Source organism: Balaenoptera ricei, chromosome 19 (genome assembly GCF_028023285.1).
Source record: "Balaenoptera ricei isolate mBalRic1 chromosome 19, mBalRic1.hap2, whole genome shotgun sequence".
Classification (NCBI taxonomy): domain Eukaryota; kingdom Metazoa; phylum Chordata; class Mammalia; order Artiodactyla; family Balaenopteridae; genus Balaenoptera; species Balaenoptera ricei.
The window spans coordinates 51,427,172-51,449,841 of NC_082657.1; the positions used below are offsets into that span (position 1 = coordinate 51,427,172).

Below are 22,670 nucleotides of genomic sequence, written 5' to 3' on the forward strand. Positions count from 1 at the left end.
GTGGAAATAACTGCCAAGGAGCAGAATAAAGAAAAAAGAATGAAAAGAATGGAAGACAATCTCAGAGACCTCTGGGACAACACTAAACGCACCAACATTCGAATTATAGGGGTCCCAGAAGAAGAAGAGAAAAAGAAATGGTCTGAGAAAATATTTGAAGAGATTATAGTGGAAAACTTCCCTAACATGGGAAAGGAAATAGTCACCAAAGTCCAGGAAGCACAGAGAGTCCCATACAGTATAAACCCTAGGAAAAACACCAAGACACATACATATCAAACTAACAAAAATTAAATACAAAGAAAAAATATTAAAAGCAGCAAGGGAAAAACAAAAAATAACATACAAAGGAATCCCCATAAGGTTATCAGCTGATTTTTCAGTGGAAGCTCTGCAGGCCAGAAGGGAGTGGCAGGATATACTTAAAGTGCTGAAAGAGAAAAACCTACAACCAAGATTACTCTACACAGCAAGGATCTCATTCAGATTCTATGGAGAAGTCAAAAGCTTTTCAGACAAACAAAAGCTAAGAGAATTCAGCACCACCAAACCAGCTTTACAACAAATGCTAAAGAAACTTCTCTAGGCGGGAAACATAAGAGAAGAAAAAGACCCACAAAAACAAACCCAAAACAATTAAGAAAATGGTAATAGGAACATACATATCGATAATAACCTTGAATGTAAATGGATTAAATGCCCCAACCAAAACACACACACTGGCTGAATACATACAAAAGCAAGACCCATATATATGCTGTCTACAAGAGACCCACTTCAGACCTAGGGACACATACAGACTGAAAGTGAAGGGATGGAAAAAGATATTCCATGCAAATGGAAATCAAAAGAAAGCTGGAGTAGCAATACTCGTATCAGATAAAAGAGACTTTAAAATAAAGACTGTTGCAAGAGATAAGGAGGGACACTACATAATGATCAAAGGATCAATCCAAGAAGAAGAGGTAACAATTATAAATGTTTATGCACCCAACAGAGGAGCACCTCAATGCATAAGGCAGATGCTAACAACCATGAAAGGAGAAATTGACAGCAACACAATAATAGTAGGGGACTTTAACACCTCACTTACACCAATGGACAGATCATCCAGACAGAAAATAAATAAGGAAACACAAGCTTTAAATGACACAATAGACCAGATAGATCTAATTGATATTTATGGAACATTCCACCCAAAAGTGGCAGAATACACTTTCTTCTCAAGTGCACGTGGACCATTCTCCAGGATAGATCACATCTTGGGTCACAAATCAAGCCTCGGAAAATTTAAGAAAATTGAAATTGTATCTAGCATCTTTTCTGACCACAACACTATGAAATTGGAAATCAATTACAGGAAAAAAAACTGTAAAAAACACACATACATGGAGGCTAAACAGTGCACTATTAAATAACCAAGAGATCACTGATGAAATCAAAGAAGAAAAAAAAAATACATAGAAACAAATGACAGCGAAAACACAATGACCGAAAACCTATGGGACGCAGCAAAAGCAGTTCTAATAGGGAAGTTTATAGCAATTCAATCTCACCTCAAGAAACAAGAAAAATCTCAAACAATCTAACCCTACACTTAAAACAACTAGAGAAAGAAGAACAAAAACCCCAAAGTCAGTAAAAGGAAAGAAATCATAAAGATCAGAGCAGAAATAAATGAAATAAAAACAAATCAATAGCAAAGATCAATAAAACTAAAAGCTGGTTCTTTGAGAAGATAAACAAAATTGATAAACCCTAAGCCAGACTCATCAAGAAAAAAAGGGAGAGGACGCAAATCAATAAAATTAGAAATGAAAAAGTAGAAATCACAACCGACGCTGCAGAAATACAAAGGATTATAAGAGACTACTACGAACAACTATATGCCAATAAAATGGACAACCACAAAGAAATGGACAAATTCTTGTAAAGGTACAATTTTCCAAGACTGAACCAGGAAGAATTAGAAAATATAAACAGACCTATCACAAGTAATTAAATTGAAACCGTAATTAAAAATTTTCCAACAAACAGAAGTCCAGGACCAGATGGCTTCACAGGCAAATTCTATCAAACATTTAGAGAAGAGCTAACACCTATCCTTCTCAGACTTTTCCAAAATATTGCCAAGGGAGAAGCACTCCCATATTCATTCTACAAAGCCACCATCACCCTGATACCAAAACCAGAAAAAGATATCACAAAAAAAGAGAATTATAGACCAATATCACTGATGAACAGAGATGCAAAATCCTGAACAAAATACTAGCAACAGAATCCAACAGTGCATTAAAAGGATTGTACACCATGATCAAGTGGGATTTATCCCAGGGATGCAAGGATTCTTCAGTATACGCAAATCAATCAATGTGATACACCACATTAACAAGTTAAGGATAAAAACCATATGATCATCTCAATAGATGCAGAAAAAGCTTTTGACAAAATTCAACACCCATTTATGATAAAACCTCTCCAGAAAATGGGCATAGAGGGAAACTACCTCAACATAATAAAAGCCATATATGACAAACCCACAGCAAGCATCATACTCAATGGTGAAAAACTGAAAGCATTTCCGCTAGGATCAGGAACAAGACAAGGATGTCCACTCTCACCACTCTTATTCAACATAGTTTTGGAAGTCCTAGCCACAGCAGTCAGAGAAGAAAAGAAATAAAAGGAATACAAATTGGAAAAGAAGAAGTAAAACTGTCACTATTTGCCGATGACATGATACTATACATAGAAAATCCTAAAGTTGCCACCAGAAAACTAGAACTAATCAATGAATTTGGTAAGGTTGCAGTATACAAAATTAATGCACAGAAATCTCTGGCATTCCTATACACCAACAACGAAAATCAGAAAGAGAAATTAAGGAAACACTCCCATTTACCATTGCAACAAAAAGAATAAAATACCTAGGAGTAAACCTGCCTAAGGAGGTGAAAGACTTGTATTCAGAAAACTATAAAACACTGAGGAAAGAAATTAAAGATGACATAAACAGATGGAGAAATATACCATGTTCTTGGATTGGAAGAATCAATATTGTGAAAATGACTATACTACCCAAAGCAATCTACAGATTCAATGCAATCCCTATCAAACTACCAATGGCATTCTTCACAGAATTAGAACAAAAAATCTTACAATTCGTATGGAAACACAAAAGACCTGAATAGCCAAAGCAATCTTGAGAAAGAAAAATGGAGTTGGAGGAATCAGGCTCCCTGACTTCAAACTATACCACAAAGCTACAGTAATCAAGACAGTGTGGTACTGGCACAAAAACAGAAATATAGGTCAATGGTACAGGATAGAATGCCCAGAGATAAACCCATGCACATATGGGCACCTAATTTAAGACAAAGGAGGCAAGAACATACAATGGAGAAAAGACAGCCTCTTCAATACGTGGTGCTAGGAAAACTGGACAGCTACATGTAAAAGAATGAAATCAGAACACTCCCTAACACCATACACAAAAATAAACTCCAAATGGGTTAAAGACCTAAATGTAAGGCCAGACACTATAAAACTTTTAGAGGAAAACATAGGAAAAACACTCTTTGACATAAACCACAGCAAGATCTTTTTTGACCCACCTCCTAGAGTAACAGAAATAAAAACAAAGAAATGGGACTTAATTAAACTTAAAAGCTTTTGCACAGCGAAGGAAACTATAAACAAGACAAAAAGACAACCCTCAGAATGGGAGAAAATATTTGCAAATGGAACAACAGACAAAGGATTAATCTCCAAAATATACAAACAGCTCATGGAGCTCAATATCAAAAAAACAAACAATCCAGTTAAAAAATGGGCAGAAGACCTAAATAGACATTTCACCAAAGAAGACATACAGATGGCCAAGAGGCACATGAAAAGATGCTCAACATCACTAATTATTAAAGAAATACAAATCAAAACTACAAGGAGGTATAACCTCACACTGGTCATAATGGCCATTATCAAAAAAGCTAGAAACAATAAATGCTGGAAAGGGTGTGGTGAAAAGGGAACCACCCTCCTACACTGTTGGTGGGAATGTAAATTGATACAACCACTATGGAAAACAGTATGGAGGTTCCTTAAAAAACTAAAAATAGGGGCTTCCCTGGTGGCGCAGTGGTTGAGAGTCTGCCTGCCGATGCAGGGGACACGGGTTCGAGCTCTGGTCTGGGAGGATCCCACGTGCCGCGGAGCGACTGGGCCTGTGAGCCACAACTACTGAGCCTGCGCGTCTGTAGCCTGTTCTCCGCAACAAGAGGCCGCGACACTGAGAGGCCCGCGCACCACGATGAAGAGTGGCCCCCACTCGCCGCAACTGGAGAAAGCCCTCGCACAGAAACGAAGACCCAACACAGCCAAAAATAAATGAATAAATAAATAAATTTATTAAAAAAACTAAAAACAGAACTACCATATGACCCAGCAATCCCACTACTGGGCATATACCCTGAGAAAACCATAATTCAAAAAGAGACGTGCACCACAATGTTCATTGCAGCACTATTTACATTAGCCAGGACATGGAACCAACCTAAATGTCCATCAACAGATGAATGGATAAATAAGATGTGGCACATATATGCATTGGAATATTACTCAGCCATAAAAAGAAACGAAATTGAGTTATTTGTAGTAAGGTGAATGAACCTAGAGTCTGTCATACTGAATGAAGTAAGTCAGAGAAAAACAAATACCGTATGCCAACGCATATATATGGAATCTAAAAAAAAAAAAATGGTACTGATGAACCTAGTTGCAGGGCAGGAATAAAGAGGTAGACATAGAGAATGGACTTGAGGACAAGGGGTGGGAGGGCGAAGCTGGGGTGAAGTGAGAGTAACATCTACATATATACACTACCGAATGTAAAATAGTTGGCTGGTGGGAAGCAGCAGCATAGCACAGGGAGATCTGCTCAGTGCTTTGCGATGACCAAGAGGGGTGGGATAGGGAGGATGGGAGGGAGGCTCAAGAGAGAGGGGATATGGGGACATGTGTATGCATATGACTGATTCGCTTTGTTGTGCAATAGAAACTAACATGGTATTGTGAAGCAATTATACTCCAATAAAGATCTATTAAAAAAAAAAAACTCAACAATAAGAAAACAAACAGGGCTTCCCTGGTGGCGCAGTGGTTGAGAATCTGCCTGCCAAGGCAGGGGACACGGGTTCGAGCCCTGGTCTGGGAAGATCCCACATGCCGCGGAGCGGCTAGGCCCGTGAGCCGCAATTACTGAGCCTGCGCATCTGGAGCCTGTGCTCCCCAACAAGAGAGGCCGCGATAGTGAGAGGCCCGCGCACCGTGATGAAGAGTGGCCCCCACTTGCCACAACTAGAGAAAGCCCTTGCACAGAAACGAAGACCCAACAGCTAAAAATAAATAAATAAATAAATAAATAAATAAATTTATAAAAAAAAAAAAAAGAAAACAAACAACCTGATTTAAAAACGGGCAAAAGGTCTGAACAGGCATTTCTCCAAAGAAGATATACTGATAGCAAATAAGCATATGAAAAGATGCTCAATATCATATGTCATCACAGAATTGCAAATTATAACAAAACAAGATGACACTACACATCTATTAGGATGACTAAAATTTTAAAAACTGACATCGAATACTGATGAAGACAGAGAGCAACAGGAATTCTCATTCATTGCTGGTGAGAATACAAAATGGTACAGTCACGTTGGAAAACAGTTTGGCAGTTTCTTACAAAGCTAAACATAATCCTACCATATGATCCAGCAATCACCTTTCTAGGTACTTACCCAATTGAGTTGAAAGCTTCTGTCCATACAAAAGCCTGCGCACAAATATTTATAGCAGCTTTCATAATCTCCAAAAACTAAAATGTCAACAACCAAACAACCAAAATGTCCATCCAAAGGTGAATGGGTAAACCAACGGCAGTCCATTCATACAATTTGTCAGCTAAAAATAGAAATAAGCTATCAAGTCACAAAAAGACATGGAGGAACCTTAAATATACATTGCTAAGTGAAAGAAGTCATTCTGAAAAAACTACATCCTGATTCCAACCATGTCACATTCTGAAAAGACAAAAGTAGGGAGGCAGTAAAAAGACCAGTGGTTGCCAGGGATTCGAGACCAGGGGGGTGGTGATGAATAAATGAAGTACAAGGGATTTTTAGGGTGGTAAAGCTATTCTGTATGATACTGTAATGGTGGATACATGACATTATGCATTTTTCATAACCTATAGAACTTTACAACACCAAAAGTGAACCTTAGTGCAGGCAAATTTCTTTCTTTCTTTCTTTCTTTAAATATTTATTTATTTTGGTTGTGCCAGGTCTTAGTTGCAGCAGGCAGGATCTTCGTTGTGGCATGTGGGATCTTTAGTTGCGGCATGCAGGCTTCTTAGTTGCAGCATGCGAACTCTTAGTTGTGGCATGCATGTGGGATCTAGTTCCCCCACCAGGGATCAAACCTGGGCCCCCTGCTTTGGGAACACGGAGTCTTACCCACTGGACCACCAGGGAAGTCCCCAGGCAAATTTCTAAAAAAATCATTTAGGAGATTGGCGGATCCCAGGAAAGAATGCAGACTGTGACAAGACAGTCTAACTCTATCTTTCTAAATGTATGAAATGACCTCACTGAAGAGGGTGGGAGAAACAGGTGCTGACCTAAATGAATGGAGTTTATTAGACTAAAGGCAAAAGGAAAGGCTCATAAGCACTGTACTCTAATCAGGCAAGTTGTTTCCCACAGGGGTACGAGTTAACACTTCTGATACAGCTTTACGTGTAACTGGATTGATTGAATAAATTAGTAAATGGGAAAAAGTGACAAGTCTCCCATTCAGAAGAATTCCAAATAAATTATGTAGCTACACCACCCTCAAGGGAGGAAGCATAACTTCCCACTCCCTAAATGTGGGCTTTTCCAAGTGACTTCCTTCCAAAGTACAGTATGGAAAGGGGGAAAGAAAAAAGGTCACATTATAGTGGAGAGACCTGGCAAATGCTACTTCAGCCAGCTGATCAAGGTCAACATCAACAGTCAAAAACCACATTGATGGTATGTACCTGTACTGAGTTGAATAGCATCCTCCCAAAATTCATGTCCTTCTCAGGACCTCAGAATGGACTTTATTTGAAAATTGGGTCTTTGCAGATGTAACTAGTTAAGACAGGGTCCTACTAGAGTAGGGTTGGCCATTAGTCCAATGTGACTGGTGTCCGTATAAGAGGCGAAGAGACAGACACATGAGGAGAGAAATGTCACGTGACCACAGAGGCAGCAATTGAGGTGCTGCAGCTCAAGTGAGTCAAGAAGCTGGGAAGAAGCAAGGAAGGATTCCCCGCTATGGGTTTCAGATGCTGCGTGTCCTTGCCAACACCTTGATTTCAGACTTCTAGCCTCCAGAACTGAGAAAAAACAAATTTATGTTGTTTTAAGTCACTTGGTTTGTGATACTTCGTTACAACAGCCCTAGGAAACTAATATAATACCCTTGATATGGTATGATAAAAATGGTCCTTTTTACCTCTGATGTCTTCCTCCCCAAAACCCATAACCTCAGTCTAACCATGACAGAAACACCAGACATGTACCAATAGAGGAGCATCCTACAAAATGCCTGACTAGTACTCCTCAAAACTGTCAAAATCATTGAAAACAAGGAAAGTCTGAAAAAACCACAGCCAAGGAGAGCCCATCTTAGTCCATTCAGGCTGCTGAATGGACTTCAGCAACCCATGAGCAATATTTATTGGCTTAAATAATATTTATTTCTCACAGTTCTGGAAGCCGGGACGTCCAAGATCAAGGCTTCGGCAGATCTGGTGTCTGATAAGAACTGCTTCCTGGTTCCTAGACAGCTGTCTTCTCACTGAGTCCTCACATGGTGGAAGGGGCAAGAGAGCTTTCTGGGGTCCGTTTTATAACACTAATCACATTCATTAGGGATCTGCCTTCCTGACCTGATCACCTCCCAAAGGCCCTACCTCCAAATACCATCACATTGGGGATTAGGTTTCAACATATGAATTTTATGGGGACACAAACATTCAGTCTGTAGCAGAGCCTAAGGGGACATGAAGACTAAATGTAATGTAGCATCCTGGATGGAATCCGGGAACAGAAAAAGGACATTCAGTAAAATTAAGGAAATCTGAAAAAACTGTGGACCTTAGTTAATAATATACTAATGTTGGTTCATTAATTATAACAAATGAGCTATACTAATTAATATGAGATGTTAATTAATAATAGATGGAGGGACTTCCCTGGAGGTGCAGTGGTTAAGACTTTGCCTTCCAGTGCAGGGGGTGTGGGTTTGATCCCTGGTCAGGGAGCTAAGATCCCACATGCCTCGCGGCCAAAAAACCACAACATAACGGAAGCAATATTGTAACAAATTCAGTAAAGACTTCAAAAAACACACAAAAAAATCAAAATCCACATCAAAAAAAATCTTAAAAAAAAAAAAATAGGGACTTCCCTGGTGGTGAAGTGGTTAAGAATCTGCCTGCCAATTTGGGGGACACGGATTCGATCCCTAGTCCAGGAAGATCCCACATGCTGTGGAGCAACTAAGCCCGTGTGCCACAACTGCTGAGCCCGTGAGCCACAACTACTGAGCCCGTGCACCTAGAGCTCATGCTCCACAACAAGAGAAGCCACCGCAATGAGAAGCCCGCACAAAGCAACAAGGAGTAGCTCCCGCTTGCTACAACTAGAGAAAGCCCGCGCAGCAACAAAGACCCAACGAAGCCAAAAAAAAAAAAAAAAGTAGATGGAAACTATGCACTCTTGTGGGGGCATATTTGGAACTCTGCTATCTGCTCAGTATTTGGTAAATATAAAACTTTTCTGAAAAAATTAGGTCTATTAATAAAAATATAAATAAAAAGGGATTAATAAGGGGGGATTGGATCCTAGTAGATAACTAAACATACCATAAGACACAATCATGAAAAGTGTGGTATTGTTGCATGAATAGACAGAAAGACTAATGGAACAGAATAGAAAGTTCAGAAATATAACCAAATACTTTATGTATGATGAAGGTGGCACCTTAAGTCCGTGTAGTAAAAATGGACTTATTAACACATGGTATCAGGGAGAAAAATAAAATTGGATCCGTATCCAAGGTAAATACCAAAGAGATAAAATATTTAAATGTAAATAAATGAAATCATAAAAGTATTAGAAGAAAATGGCATTTTTTGAATTAATGTGTTGATCCAGTAGATTGCTAATCACAGGTATAAAATTTCTGTTATGTGAAATGAATAAATTCTAGAAATCTACTGTACAGCACTGTGCTTGTATATAACCCTACTGCACAGTGCACTTAAAAATCTGTTAAGTGGGTAGATCTCATTTTAAGTGTTCTTACACTTAAAACAATTTTTTTAATAAAAAATTTTTGAAGATCTAGTAGACAAGTAAAATGATGAAAGACCCTTTTTTTTTTCTTTGACTAAAGAACAAGTATTGCTGAGGCTTCATTGCCACGTTCCTTAGAACCAGAAATGTTTGGTTGACAGTTGTCTGATTTGTGTTAATACACTTTAATTTCAAAAAGTACTTTTGTTCCTCCATTTACTACCCCACTGTATCAGTTAGCTATTGCTGTAGTTTAACAAGCACCTAAAACTCTGTGGCATAAAACAATAAACACTTATTCTTTCTTTTTTTGATCTCTTTTTTTTAAATTGAAGTATAGTTGATTTACAATGTTGCGTTAATTACTGCTATACAGCAAAGTGATTCAGTTATACATATATATACATTCTATTTTTAAACTCTTTTTTGGCTGTGTTGGGTCTTCGTTGCTGGGTGTGGGCTTTCTCTAGTTGCGGTGAGTGGGGGCTACTCTTCGTTGTGGTGCGCGGGCTTCTCATTGCGGTGGCTTGTCTTGTTGCGGAGCATGGGCTCTAGGCACGTGGGCTCAGTAGTTGTGGCTTGTGGGCTCAGTAGTTGTGGCACACGGGCTTACTTGCTCTGTGGCATGTGGGATCTTCCCAGACCAGGGCTCGAACCCGTGTCCCCTGCATTGGCAGGTGGATTCTTAACCACTGTACCACGAGGGAAGCCCTCTATTTTTAAAACATTCTTTTCCATTATGGTTTATCACAGGATATTGAATATAGTTCTCTGCTATGCAGTAGGACCTTGTTATTTATCCATTCTATATATAAAAGTTCATATCTGCTAACCCCAACCTCCCACTCCATCCTTCCCCCAACCCCCTTTTCCCTTGGCAACCACCAGTCTGTTCTCTATGTTTGTGATTCTGTTTCTGTTTCATAGATAGGTTCATTTGTGTCATATTTTAGATTCCACATATAAGTGACATCATACGGTATTTGTCTTTCTCTTTCTGACTTACTTCACTTAGTATAATAGTCTCTAGGTAGGTCCATCCATGTTACTGCAAATGGAATTATCTCATTCTTTTTTATGGCTGAGTAGTATTCCATTCTAAATATGTACCACATCTTTTTTTTCTTTAGATTTATTTACTTTTATTTTTATTTTTATTTTTGGCTGTGTTGGGTCTTCGTTGCTGTGTGTGGCCTTCTCTAGTTGCGGCGAGCGGGGCTAGTCTTTGTTGCGGTGCACAGGCTTCTCATTGCAGTGGCTTCTCTTGTTGTGGAGCACGGGCTCTAGGCGCACGGGCTTCAGTAGTTGTGGCAAGCGAGCTCTAGAGCACAGGCTCAGTAGTTGTGGTGCATGGGCTTAGTTGCTCTGCGGCATGTGGAATCTTCCCGGACCAGGGCTCAAACCTGTGTCCCCTGCAATGGCAGGCGGATTCTTCACCACTGCACCACCAGGGAAGTCCCCCACATCTTCTTTATCCATCCATCTGTCAATGGACATTTAGGTTGTTTCCATGTCTTGGCTATTGTGAATAGTGCTGCTATGAACATAGTGGTGCATGCATCTTTTTGAATTATAGTTTTGTCTGGATATATGCCCAGGAGTGGGATTGCTGGATCATATGGCAACTCTATTTTTAGTTTTCTGAGGAATGTCCATACTGTTTTCCACAGTGGCTGCACCAATTTACATTCCCACCAACAGTGTAGGAGGGTTCCCTTTTCTCTACATGCTCTCCAGCATTTATTGTTTGTAGATTTTTTAATGATGGCCATGCTGACTGGTGTGAGGTGATACCTCATTGTAGTTTTAATTTGCATTTCTCTGATAATTAGTGATGTTGAGCATCTTTTCATGTGCTTTTTGGCCATCTATATGTCTTCTTTGGAGAAATGTCTATTTAGATCTCCTGCCCATTTTTTGTTTGGGTTGTTTGTTTTTTTGTTATAGAGCTGCATGAGCTGTTTGTATACTTTGGAAAGTAATCCCATGGATAAAGAAGATGTGGTACATGTATACAATGGAATATTACTCAGCCATAAAAAGGAATGAAACTGGGTCATTTGTAGAGACGTGGATGGACCTAGAGACTGTCATAAAGAGTGAAGTAAGTCAGAAAGAGAAAAACAGATATCGTATATTAATGCATATATGTGGAATCTAGAAAAATGGTACAGATGAACTGGTTTCCAAGGCAGAAACAGAGACACAGATGTAGAGAACAAACGTATGGACACCAAGGGGGGAAAGAAGGGGCAGGAGGTGGTGGTGGTGGGATGAACTGGGAGACTGGGATTGACATATATACACTAATATGTATAAAATAGATAACTAATAAGAACCTGCTGTATAAAAAAAATAAAATTCAAAAAATAATAATAATTTTAAAAAAGAAAAAAAGAAAGTAGTCCCTTGTCGTGTCTGTCTCTTCCTTTGCAAATATTTTCTCCCATTCTGTAGGTTGTCTTTTTGTTTTGTTTAAGGTTTCCTTTGTTGTGCAAAAGCTTGTAAGTTTGATTAGGTCCCATTTGTTTATTTTTGTGTTTATTTCTATTGCCTTGGGAGACTGACCTAAGAAAACATTGATATTGATTCATGTCATTTATTCTTTTTTTTTGTCTTGTTTTGTTTTTTCTTTGGCCACATGCAGAATTCCCCCAACCAGGGATAAAACCTGGAAGTGTGGAGTCTTAACCCCCGGAAAACCAGTGAAGTCCAGTAAACATTTATTCTTGTTCATGAGTCTGTAGGTCAGCTGGGTGATTCTTCTGGTCTTGGCCTGTCTCACTTGCGCATTTTTGGTTAATTTGGGGGGTTAGGTAGGCAGCTCTGCTGATCTCAGTTGGAATTTCTCATATATCTGGGCGTCAGCTGGCTGTAGGCTGGTTTAGAAGGGACTCAGCAGGACAACTTGCTCTCTTCCACGTGGTCTCTTGTGTTCCAACAGCATTCTAAGAGAAAGTAGGAACATGTGAGGGCCAATATATCATTATTTTCATAGCTTTGTAGCCAAGCAAGTCACAAAGCCAGCCTCAGTTCAAGAGGCAGGGAAATAGACTGCACCTCTAGATAAGAAGACATGCAAAATCAAGTGGTAATTGAGGCCACTCCTTTTCCATAATGACCTCTAAATCCCACTGAGATATCAACTACTTCTGATACAGAAATAAACTTCCTTCAAGCTATTTAGCAAAATGTGACCCACGGCTGGACACAAAGAAATGATTGCTTGTGTATGAAGAACACCTCAGTGTTCTTCAGCATTGCTTTCCTGGAAAAACAAAATACAAAACCAATTTCCCATAGCATAAAAAAAGCACTGTAGGGCCTTATGCAGTAAAGGGTTAACTTAGCAAGTCTGGGTTGTCTAAACCTTGTACCTTCCAAAGGAAGGCTTGACTGTTGCCCAGCCCTTGGGAGGTAACTTCTAACCTCTAGGCTGGTAGAATATCCTGTCTGATAAGAGTGTTTTTCTTTACCTGGAGACCTTGAACCAGCCAGATGCTTTATGCTGGGGCTCTTGGTCCACATGGTATCAGCTCGACCTGGGGAGAGGCTGGAGACTAAGGTCAGCCGTGTGGGCAGTCAGACATGCTCATAGCGCCAATCTGCAATAAAGACCCTGGACACCAAGGCTTGGCTGAGCTTCTGGTTAGCAATACTCCATGTGTGATGTCACGTACCATTGCTGGGAGAATCGAGCGCTGTCTGCATGACACCACTGAGGGAGGACAGATGGAATCTTGTGCCTGGTATCTCCAGGACCTTGGCCTTTGTGCATTTTTCCGTTGCTGATTTTAATCTGTGTCCTTTCACTGCAGCAAACTGTAACCATGAGTGCAGCAGCTTGCTGAGTTCTGAGTCCTTCTAAGGAAAAATTGAACCTGAGCATGGTCTGTGGGACCCCCTAAAGCAGTCATATTATCATTTTGAAGCCATAGACAGATTATCTTTTTCAGAATTAAAACTTGTTGGCTTCTCCAGGCTTTTGTTTTTCCATTTGTAAACAGGTATTTGGACCAATAGACTCCTGATCTGTTCTGTTTATGGATCCACCCATAAAATAGGGGAAGCTTTGATGCAGTTGCTTTATTTTGTAATAATACTTTGTCCAATAATACTCAAACCCACATCTTTCTGACTTGTATGAAATTATCTCTAAATTCTCTATAAAAAACAGTGCACCCAGTAATAAACCTGATTCCGAATGACTATGATTATTTTTTCCCCAAGGTGGGATTAATAGGATATTCTTTAGGTGTCTCTCCACAAGGAGGAGATATAGCGAGGAACTAGCTGGAGTTCTTTGCAGTCCCAAGACCCGGCTAGCAGGAAAGAAGAACTGAAGGAGCAGCTACCTACCCTGGTGCTATGCGGGGGCACCGCCATTCCACTGAGGTGGGCAGCCCTGAAAAGTTGGATGATGCTGGAAGCTACGCCCTCCAGCAGGATGCAGGATGCGTAGGCAGCTCTTGGTACACTCAGGTGGACAGGACTACAGAACTGCATGATACTGATAGTAGTTGGGTTTCAAGCGTCGTTACTTCTTGCCCCAGTCATTCATTCATTCCTCATCTATACCGAGCACAGTGCTGGAAAGGCCTCAATAAATGAGACAGACAGTCCTTATATGCCCAGAGGATCCCTGATGAAGACTTCTAAGCCATTGACCATGTAAGATCGCTTCATTCACTGAGGTGAAAGATGGCCTTGTCAAACACTCAGTTAAGATAACTAAATTTTTCGAGGTTCAGGTTAGTTCCGTTCTCCACAGTTAATTGATGTTAAAAATAAAGGAAAGATAGCATGAGATATTCACTTTGCTCCAAATAAGGAGAATTTTTGCAGGCTCCGTACTTTGTAATTTTGTTTTGTTTTTTAAATATTTATTTTTTATTTCACGCCAGGTCTTAGTTGCAGCACACGGGGTCTTCGTTGTGGCACATGGGATCTTTTTTTTTTTTTTTTTAGTTGCGGCATGTGGGCCCTTTAGTTGTAGCATGCGGGCTCTTAGTTGCGGCACGTGGGATCTAGTTCCCTGACCAGGGATCGAACCCGGGCCCCCTGCGTTGGGAGCACAGAGTCTTAACCACTACACCACCAAGGAAGTCCGTGTAATTTTGCCATGAAAAAAAAAAAAATAGAGGCCACTTCTCAGAGCCCCAAATGAGGAGGGAAAAGCTGTGATTAGGTATCATTCCTTTCCATCATCTCAGGTATATAAAAGAGGGAGGCAGGTAGACTGGCTGGGAGAAATTGGTGACCAGATGGAGTGGTGTTGTCAGACACTGGAAATAATACAAGGAAAGGAACATCCACTGGTAGGGGTCTGATTATGGAGTCTTGGAGTCATGATTATAGGGATTATGGAGCCTAATACGTGATTATGGAGTCTTGGCTCAAACCTCACCTGCTGAGTAAAGTCTTCTCTAGCCATTCTACTCAAAAATGCACCCCCCCCCCGACACTCCTGATACGACCCTCTTAGCAGTGAACTCCATCTGACATGCTCTATGTTTTACTTATTGTTTATTGCCTGTCTCCCCAAGTAGAATGTAAGCTCATAAGGGGAGAGAGCTATGGGTCGCTCACAGCTGTGCCCAAGCACAGTGCCTGCCACCAGCAGGTGCTTGACAAGCGTTAATGGCAGGAATGCTGAATAAAGGAGTAGAAAATAAAGATGCTTGGGGAAAAAAACCTGAACCTCTCACTCAGAAAAAGAATTGTTTTAAAACCTGGCAAGGAGTAAGGAATTGCTGTTAGTATTTGGCCAAAAATTCTTCTTAAACCTTGACCTTCTCAGGTTCTGAGTCTAGATGAAGGAACAGAAAATTGATAATTAAAATTTAAGGTGATCAGGAAAATCCAGACTGTGTGGAAGTTCTTCAGAATAGACAATGCAGTGTTTTCAGCCTATAAATGGCAAAGAAAAAAAAAAAGATATGGAGGGGGGGACCTATGTATTAAAAGACATTAATCATGGGATGTGGATTCATTTGGATCTTGAGTTTTAAAAATTTGAAGAAATGTTCGTGGAAACAGTTTGGAAATACGAACACCAACTGGACATTTGAATACTATTAAGGAAACTTTTAAAATATTTTAGGTGGGATAATGGCGCACAGTGACTGTGCTTTACAGTGTGATCCACAGGCCCCTGGGGTCTCCAAGACCCTTGCATGGGATCCAGGAGGTCAAGGCTCTTTTAATAATAACACTTCGGCATTATTTTCCTATTTCGTTGAGTTGACATTTGCACTGATGGTGCAAAAGCAGTTGGTGGGGGAGCTTGCTGGTGCCACAGCAGGATTCCAGACAGTGGCACCAAGCTGCACTGGAAGTCACTACCTATTTTTTTTCTTTTGGCCGTGCTGCGGCGTGCAAGATCTTAGTTCCCCAACCAGGGACTGAACCCATGTCCTCTGCAGTGGAAGCACGGAGTCTTAACCACTGGACCATCAGGGAATTCCCTGGCAGTCACTGCTTTCTGCGCTCTCACGCAATTGCAGGAAAGAAGTGCCAGTTTCACTTAAGAATGACCTTAATGGAGCAGTAAAAATGATTAATTGTATTGTCTCAACCTTTGAGCGCATGTCTTTTTAATATTCTGTCTGATGAAACGGGAAGTACGTACAAAGTACTTCTGCTGCACATAGAAGCAAGACGTTGTCTCCAGGAAAACCACTTGTGCGGTTGAGTCGTGAGCTGAACTAGCTGCTTTTCTCATGAAACATTTTTACTTGAGTGGCTGACAGTCAAACAAAGGCTGGGTGTTTGGCAGACATTTTCTCAAAAATGAATGAAGTGAGCTGTCATTCCAAGGAAAACAAGTGACTATATTTCTTGCCCAATGATAAAAGGAGCTTTCAAGTGAAAATTTGAATTTTGGCAAAAACCTGATTCTGCTTCCCAATACTTATTAAAGCTTTTCTGATGAGACCAGTGGTGATATTATTATGGTCATTTGATACTATGTAATAAAATGTATCAACATTTCAAAGATCTTTATGACTCAGTAAGCCAGTGTTCTTCAAAGACCAGGGCATGATGTTACAAAATCATGCCTGGATAAATGATCCATTCAAAGTACAAGAAAGACCAATGGATTTTAATATAACAGAGTATACAAGTTCTTTGATAAAATCATATGATCTAGGGTCTATGCCCCATGGGAATGTCATTTGAGCTCATAAACAAAAATAAAATTTTTTGTCAATATCTATGAGCTAACCACACTGTTATTTATGAGCTTTGGGATATTTGCTCCACTTTAAACAGTCACTATTATAACAGTTAAAATCTCTTTACATCCAATAACAGTGCCATACAAGCATGTGCTTACTGTTGGTGCCAGTGCTTGTTGGAACGGAAGTGGATATTACAACATGCTCGGAAGATCAAACAACCACTAGGACATACTGGGTAGTTGATTGAGAAGAGAGTGTGAAACCTTAGTGGAAGGTCAAAAAAATTTAAAGCAACATTTAAATTAAAATATGCAATATGTTTTTTTAAAAAACATCCTCTATACTTTTCCTTTATTCCTAAGAGGAAATTAATAGAAAATAATGTGGTTTTGAACTTTGCAAGGTCTTCAGAAACAGTCCATGCACACAGTACTTTACGTTGTTATGCATAAGGCAGTAGGGAGTTTATTTTGTGTGTGTTTATTGGGGGAAAAGTGTATATTTCTTCTTTTTGTACATTTCAGTATTTAGTCTTTTTAAAATATGCATAATTTTTACAAAAATAGTATCACACTCTGCATACTCTTGTGTGATCTACATTTTTTCATTTCTCAACTTATTAGACACCTCCCCCATGGAGTTAGTATACATTATCATTTTCAATGTCTCCCCAAATTCCATTTACATATCATAATTTAACTACATCTATTGAAAGATTTTTAGATTGTTTCCAGTGTTTTGCAGATATAAGCTGTAATGTGAGAACATTCATGTATATATATCATTGTACAAGATTAAAATCTATGATAATTTAAAAATTTTAACTTTTGATACAATGAGGACTTCAGAAAGATTTTATGTACTATAATCCCACCAGAATTGTATAAAAATTTTTTCTAAGTTGTTCCAATCCTGGGTCTCATTACTCTTTTAAACATTGACCAAACTTATAGGTCAAAATGATATTACATATGTTATCATATAGCTTTTCTTTGATTTTGAGTAGAGAGAAAACATTTTTGATAAATTTATTCTGTATATTTCGTCTTTAATTGGTTCTTCATATACTGAGCTTATTTTTCTTAATGGGGTTAAATTAACATATAAGAGGAGTTCATAAATTAAGACTACCCTTTTTCTTCATTCACGTACCATGTATATTTTCCCAGCTTATTTGTCTTTAACTTTGTTTATAGCATTTTTTTCAAAGTTAGTCTCTATAGTTGAATTTGTCAATTATTTCCTTGATGATTTATGCCTTTGGTGTCATACCTTCTCACCCAAAGTATATAAAAAACATTCCCTTATCATTTCTTTACAACTACTTTGATACTTTCACTTTAAAATTTAAATCGTGAATCCAGCTTATACTTAACTGTCCTAATATGCAGTCTTAGGACTCTAACATTTTTTCCTCCAAATTGTTAATTAGTTGCCCAAGAACAATCATGGAAAATTCCAATCTTTCACAAGTGCTGTGAAAACAGACACTAAATTAATATATACTCTTGAGTCTTTTTTTTTTTTTTTTTTTCTGGAGCCAGTACTAAAAAGTTTTCATGTTTTAGCTTTGTAATGCATTTTTATATCTAATAGTTATTAGTCTCTCTTTTTAAAAAATATCCTGAGTATTCTGTTTTTCTTTCTGATGAAGTATGGAATTATTCCATCAAACAAAAAATAATCAAAAGGGCACAAACAATAAATAACAAAAATACCTTGCTGAGACTTTGATTTTTAGTAATTTACAGAGTTATGCAACAATCACTTCAACCCAGCTTATTATTTTTAAAAATTATGGTAAAATATACGTATGAAATTTACCATTTTTAACTATACAATTCAGTGGTGTTAAGCACATTCACAGTGTTGTTTATCCATCACCATCGTCTCTTTTCAGAACTTTTTCATCATCCCAAGTAGAAACTCCCTACCCATTAAACAATAACTCCCATGCCTTCCCCCACTCTTGTCCCCAGCAATCTCTACTTTCTCTCTATGAATTTGCCTATTCTAGATACTTTATGTAAGCAGAATCATACAATATTTGTCCTTTGGTATGTGGCTTATTTCATTTGTATTTTCAAGGTTCATCCATGTGGTAGCATGTATCAGATATTCATTCTTTTTTTGGCTGAATAATATTCCACTATATGTATATACCACATTTTATTTATCCATTCTTCTGTTGATGGGCACTAAGGTTGTTTCTGTCTTTTTGCTGTTGTGAATAGTGCTGCTATGAACATTGATGTACAAGTAATATATCTGAGCAGAACCCTATGATAGGGTCTTCCCAGGAAAGAACTGCCCCTACCAATGTCCTCTGCCTGCCTCTTGTTTGTAGAAAACTTTAGCCTTGTAGGCCTTCCCCAAGTTCCAAAGAGCAGATTTAATCAGAGAAGTGAGAAAATACAAAAACAAAGAAAAACAGTCAAGCAAGACAAAATAATAATTGTTCGGCCAGTAAACAAACTCAAGGACCTTTAGTTCCTTCTCAAGGGCTATAGATAACATTTTGAACCATATCCTTGAGCTATTTTGCCAATCCTGAAACCTTCGCCAGGTGGAAGAAGTTAACTACATGTTGACCACAAGCACATAGACCCCAAACTGGTTGAAACCAGAAGGTTGATGATGTTGACTCCTGATTACCTCACCACCAATCAATCATAAAGATGTCCATGAGCTGATTACTCCACACCCCACAATCCTCTCCCTCACCCTGTCTTTAAAAATCTTTCCCTAAAAGCCGTTGGGGAATTCCAGTGTTTTAAGCATTATTCGCCTGTACTCCTTGCTTGGCCTTGCAATAAACCCTGCACTTTCCTTCACCACAGCCTGGTATCAATAGACTGGCTTCGCTGTTTGCATACAGACCCAAGTTTGGTTCAGTAACAGTAGCTTTTTGAGACTATATGTTGTTTTAATTAAAAACTAGTTGCTAACACTACACACCTATTAGAATGGCCAAAATCCACAACACTGACAACACCAAATGCTGACAGGGGTGTGGAGCAACAGGAACTCTCATTCATTGCTGGTGGGAATGCAAAATGGTACAGCCATTTTGGAAGACAGTCTGGCAGTTTCTACAAAACTAAATATATTCTCACCATACAATCTGACAATTGTGTTCCTTGATATTTATACAAATGAGAAACTTATTTCCACACAAAACACTGCACAGGGATGCTTATAGCAGCTTTATTCATAATTGTCAAAACTTGGAAGCAACGAAGATGTCCTTCAATTGCTGAATGGATAAATAAGTGGTGGTACATGCATACAATGGAATATTATTCAGTTCTAAAAAGAAATGAGCTATCAAGCCATGAAAAGAATGGAGGAACTTTAAATGCATATTACTAAGTGAAAGAAACCAATCTGAAAATGCTACATACTGAATGATTCCAACTATGTTACATTCTGGAAAAGGCAAAACTGTAATAGGGAAGAAATTTCGTATTCTATTACAAGTTAATCACTAAAGGGATGTTGCCTATAAGCTTAAATTATACATAATAGCCCATCTCTGGGAACCCCTGCCTCCCAGGTAATGTGCATTAAGCTAAAATACCTTTCTTCAGCTCACAGGAAACATCTTGACCAGGCCCACCTGTGAATGACTACAGGAAGGAGAAATTAACATACCCCCTCCAGAGGCTGAGGGGAACCAGGAAACGTTTGACCCTACTCCCTCCCTTTTTAGGTAAAAGAAGCCTGAGTTCTAACTCAGGCAAGATGGTTCTTTGGGACACACATTCATCTTCTTCTAGGTCTGCTGGTTTTCTGAGTTAAGTCGCTATTCCTTGCCCCAAGAACGTCTCTTGATTTATTGGCCTGCGGTGCAGCTTGGACTTGGTAACAATCCTAGGAGTACAGTAAAAAGGTCAGTGACTTTCAGGGACTCAGGGAGAATGAGGGAAGGACGAATAGATGGAGCACAGGGGATTTTGTGGGCAGTGAAACTATTCTGTATGATACTATGGTGGTGGATACATGTCATCATATATTTGTCAAAACCCATAGAATGTTCAACACCCAGAGTGAACCCTAGTGTAAACTATGGACTTTGGGTGATTTGTCAGTGTACATTCGATCGTAGCAAATGTACCACTGTGGTACTGGAGGTTGATAGTGGAGGAGGCCATGCATGTGTGGGTGCAGGTGGTATAGTGGAACTCTGTGTTCCTCATAGAGGAACATCTGCATCTCCTCATATTTTACTGTAAACCTAAAACTTAAAAAAAAAAAAAAGTAGTTGCAGCACATGGTATCTTTATGGCCGATTTTATTTTTAAAAAATATCAGAAAGGTGTGAACTTAATGTTACATACAGTTATCTTTGAAAAGTGAGATTATGGGTAATATTTGCTTTATTTTATACATATTTTCTAATTTAAATGCTGTTACCATAGATGACCTGTGTAATCTTTAAAAGCCAGGATTTGTATTTTGGGGTAGGTAGTGGTTGTAACTCATAAACCGCTCTGGTGGAAGTGAAGTCCAGGTCAAGGGATTATCTTGGTCAGCACTCATCCGACCGGCTAAACAAGGTGAAGACTTTCCTGAGAGTCCCTACGGTGAGGCCCTGCAGGCTTATGGGAAATGTAGTCCCGAAGTTCGATGGACCACCCCTCGGAGGACCCTGGGACGGCAAGCAGCCCCTGCATCTGCGCATGTGCAATGCTGCGAGCGCGCCGGTGGCCGCCCTTCCCCCCACCTCCCGCCGCGAGTGGGTGACAGGGCTCCGGTCTCCACGCGTTTTAGCTGCCCCGCGCCGTGACCCGGCCTGGCACTGAGCCACGAGCGGGGGCTGTGCCCCTCCAGGTATGAGGGGGGCCTGCCAGGCAGCTCCGCGGGGTCTGGGGGCCGAGGGGAAGGAGATGAGGGATGGGCTTGTGCCCGCGTGGGGTGGGAGCCCAAACTTCGGTGACTCGCAGGCGGCGGCGACCCTCGGGGCGGTGTCCGGGGCGGGCCGGCCCTCTCCTCGGCGCTGGACCGGCGGGGCCCGCCTGGCCGGACGTGCGGGGGCGGGAACGGCCGAAGGGGAGGGCGGCGGCGAGGGCCAGCCTTCCTCCCTTTGTCAGGCAAAGCGCCTCCGACCCGCCGCGAAGGTCTCCGGCCGCGCGGGATCGGGTCCTGAAACCCGGCGGGCGGGCGGGCGCAGGGCGGGCGCAGGGCGAGGCTGGGGGCGGGGCCGGGCGCACCTGGCAGCGCCCGGATGCCGCGTGCGGCTGCCCAGGGCCTCGCGGGGTGGAGGGAGGCTTGAAAGGTTTCGCAAGTTTCCTGATGCACCAATTGCTGAATGAGTAAGACCTGTGACCTCTTTGCAAGAGACTTTTCAGCTGAAGTGTTCACCCAATCCTCACACCTACCCTGTGTCTTCGCTTAGTTCCTCAGTTTCAACAGAAGGAAAAGTGAAGGCTTTGGTGAAGTGATTTACCCAAGGTCAAACAGCCAGCTGGTACTTTGTCATATGAATGGGAAATATTTTTTCATTTACCTTTTAATTTTGCTCATTGGTGGTTTTTGCCATGGAGGCGTTTTGAATTTCTTTATGGTTGAATTTACTGCTCTTCCTTTTTATGACACCCAAAAGCCTTCACCACTTTGAGATTATACAAGTTTTACTAATGATTCCCACTGGTACTTTAGAGTAAGTTATATTTTAAAGAAATCTGTTGGTACTTTTATTATGATCCAGTTAATGGTTACATTTAGTTAGGGGGAATGGACACCTTTATGAAGTTGGATCTTACTGTAGGCCTTCTCATTTGTTCCTCTTTCATTTTTCCCCTTGCCAGCACTTTATAAGTTTTTTCATAAAATATTTGCATTTTTATTAACTTTATTCTTATGTAATTTATTGCTATTGAAGATGGAATTTTTTTTCCATTATTTCATCTTTTTTCTCTTGAGTTTGTTGATATTTCCCACTTTTCTTATTTTGTGTATTTGGGATTGCTCCTTTTTCTCCTTAATTAACGTAGCTAATGTTTATCAATTTTTATTGTGAAAGAATAACTTTTTAATGTCTGTAGCATCTGTAGTAACATCTCCTCGATTATTCTTGACATTGTTTTTTTTTTTTTTT

General features: G+C 40.0%; 1 protein-coding gene across 5 annotated transcripts in view; it reads left to right on the plus strand.

The window, feature by feature from the left end:
* The window catches only part of ZFP1 (ZFP1 zinc finger protein), a 67,062-nt gene that overhangs the window by 7,534 nt on the left and 36,858 nt on the right, over nucleotides 1–22,670 (plus strand). For 2 of the 5 annotated variants that reach the window (XM_059903591.1, XM_059903588.1), the window contains exon 1: nucleotides 21,204–21,403. The exons of the other annotated variants lie outside the window; for them this stretch is intronic. The gene's annotated coding sequence lies outside the window, so the exon portion shown is untranslated. Of the gene's footprint in view, nucleotides 1–21,203; nucleotides 21,404–22,670 lie in introns of those variants that run through there. 5 annotated transcript variants of the gene reach the window in all.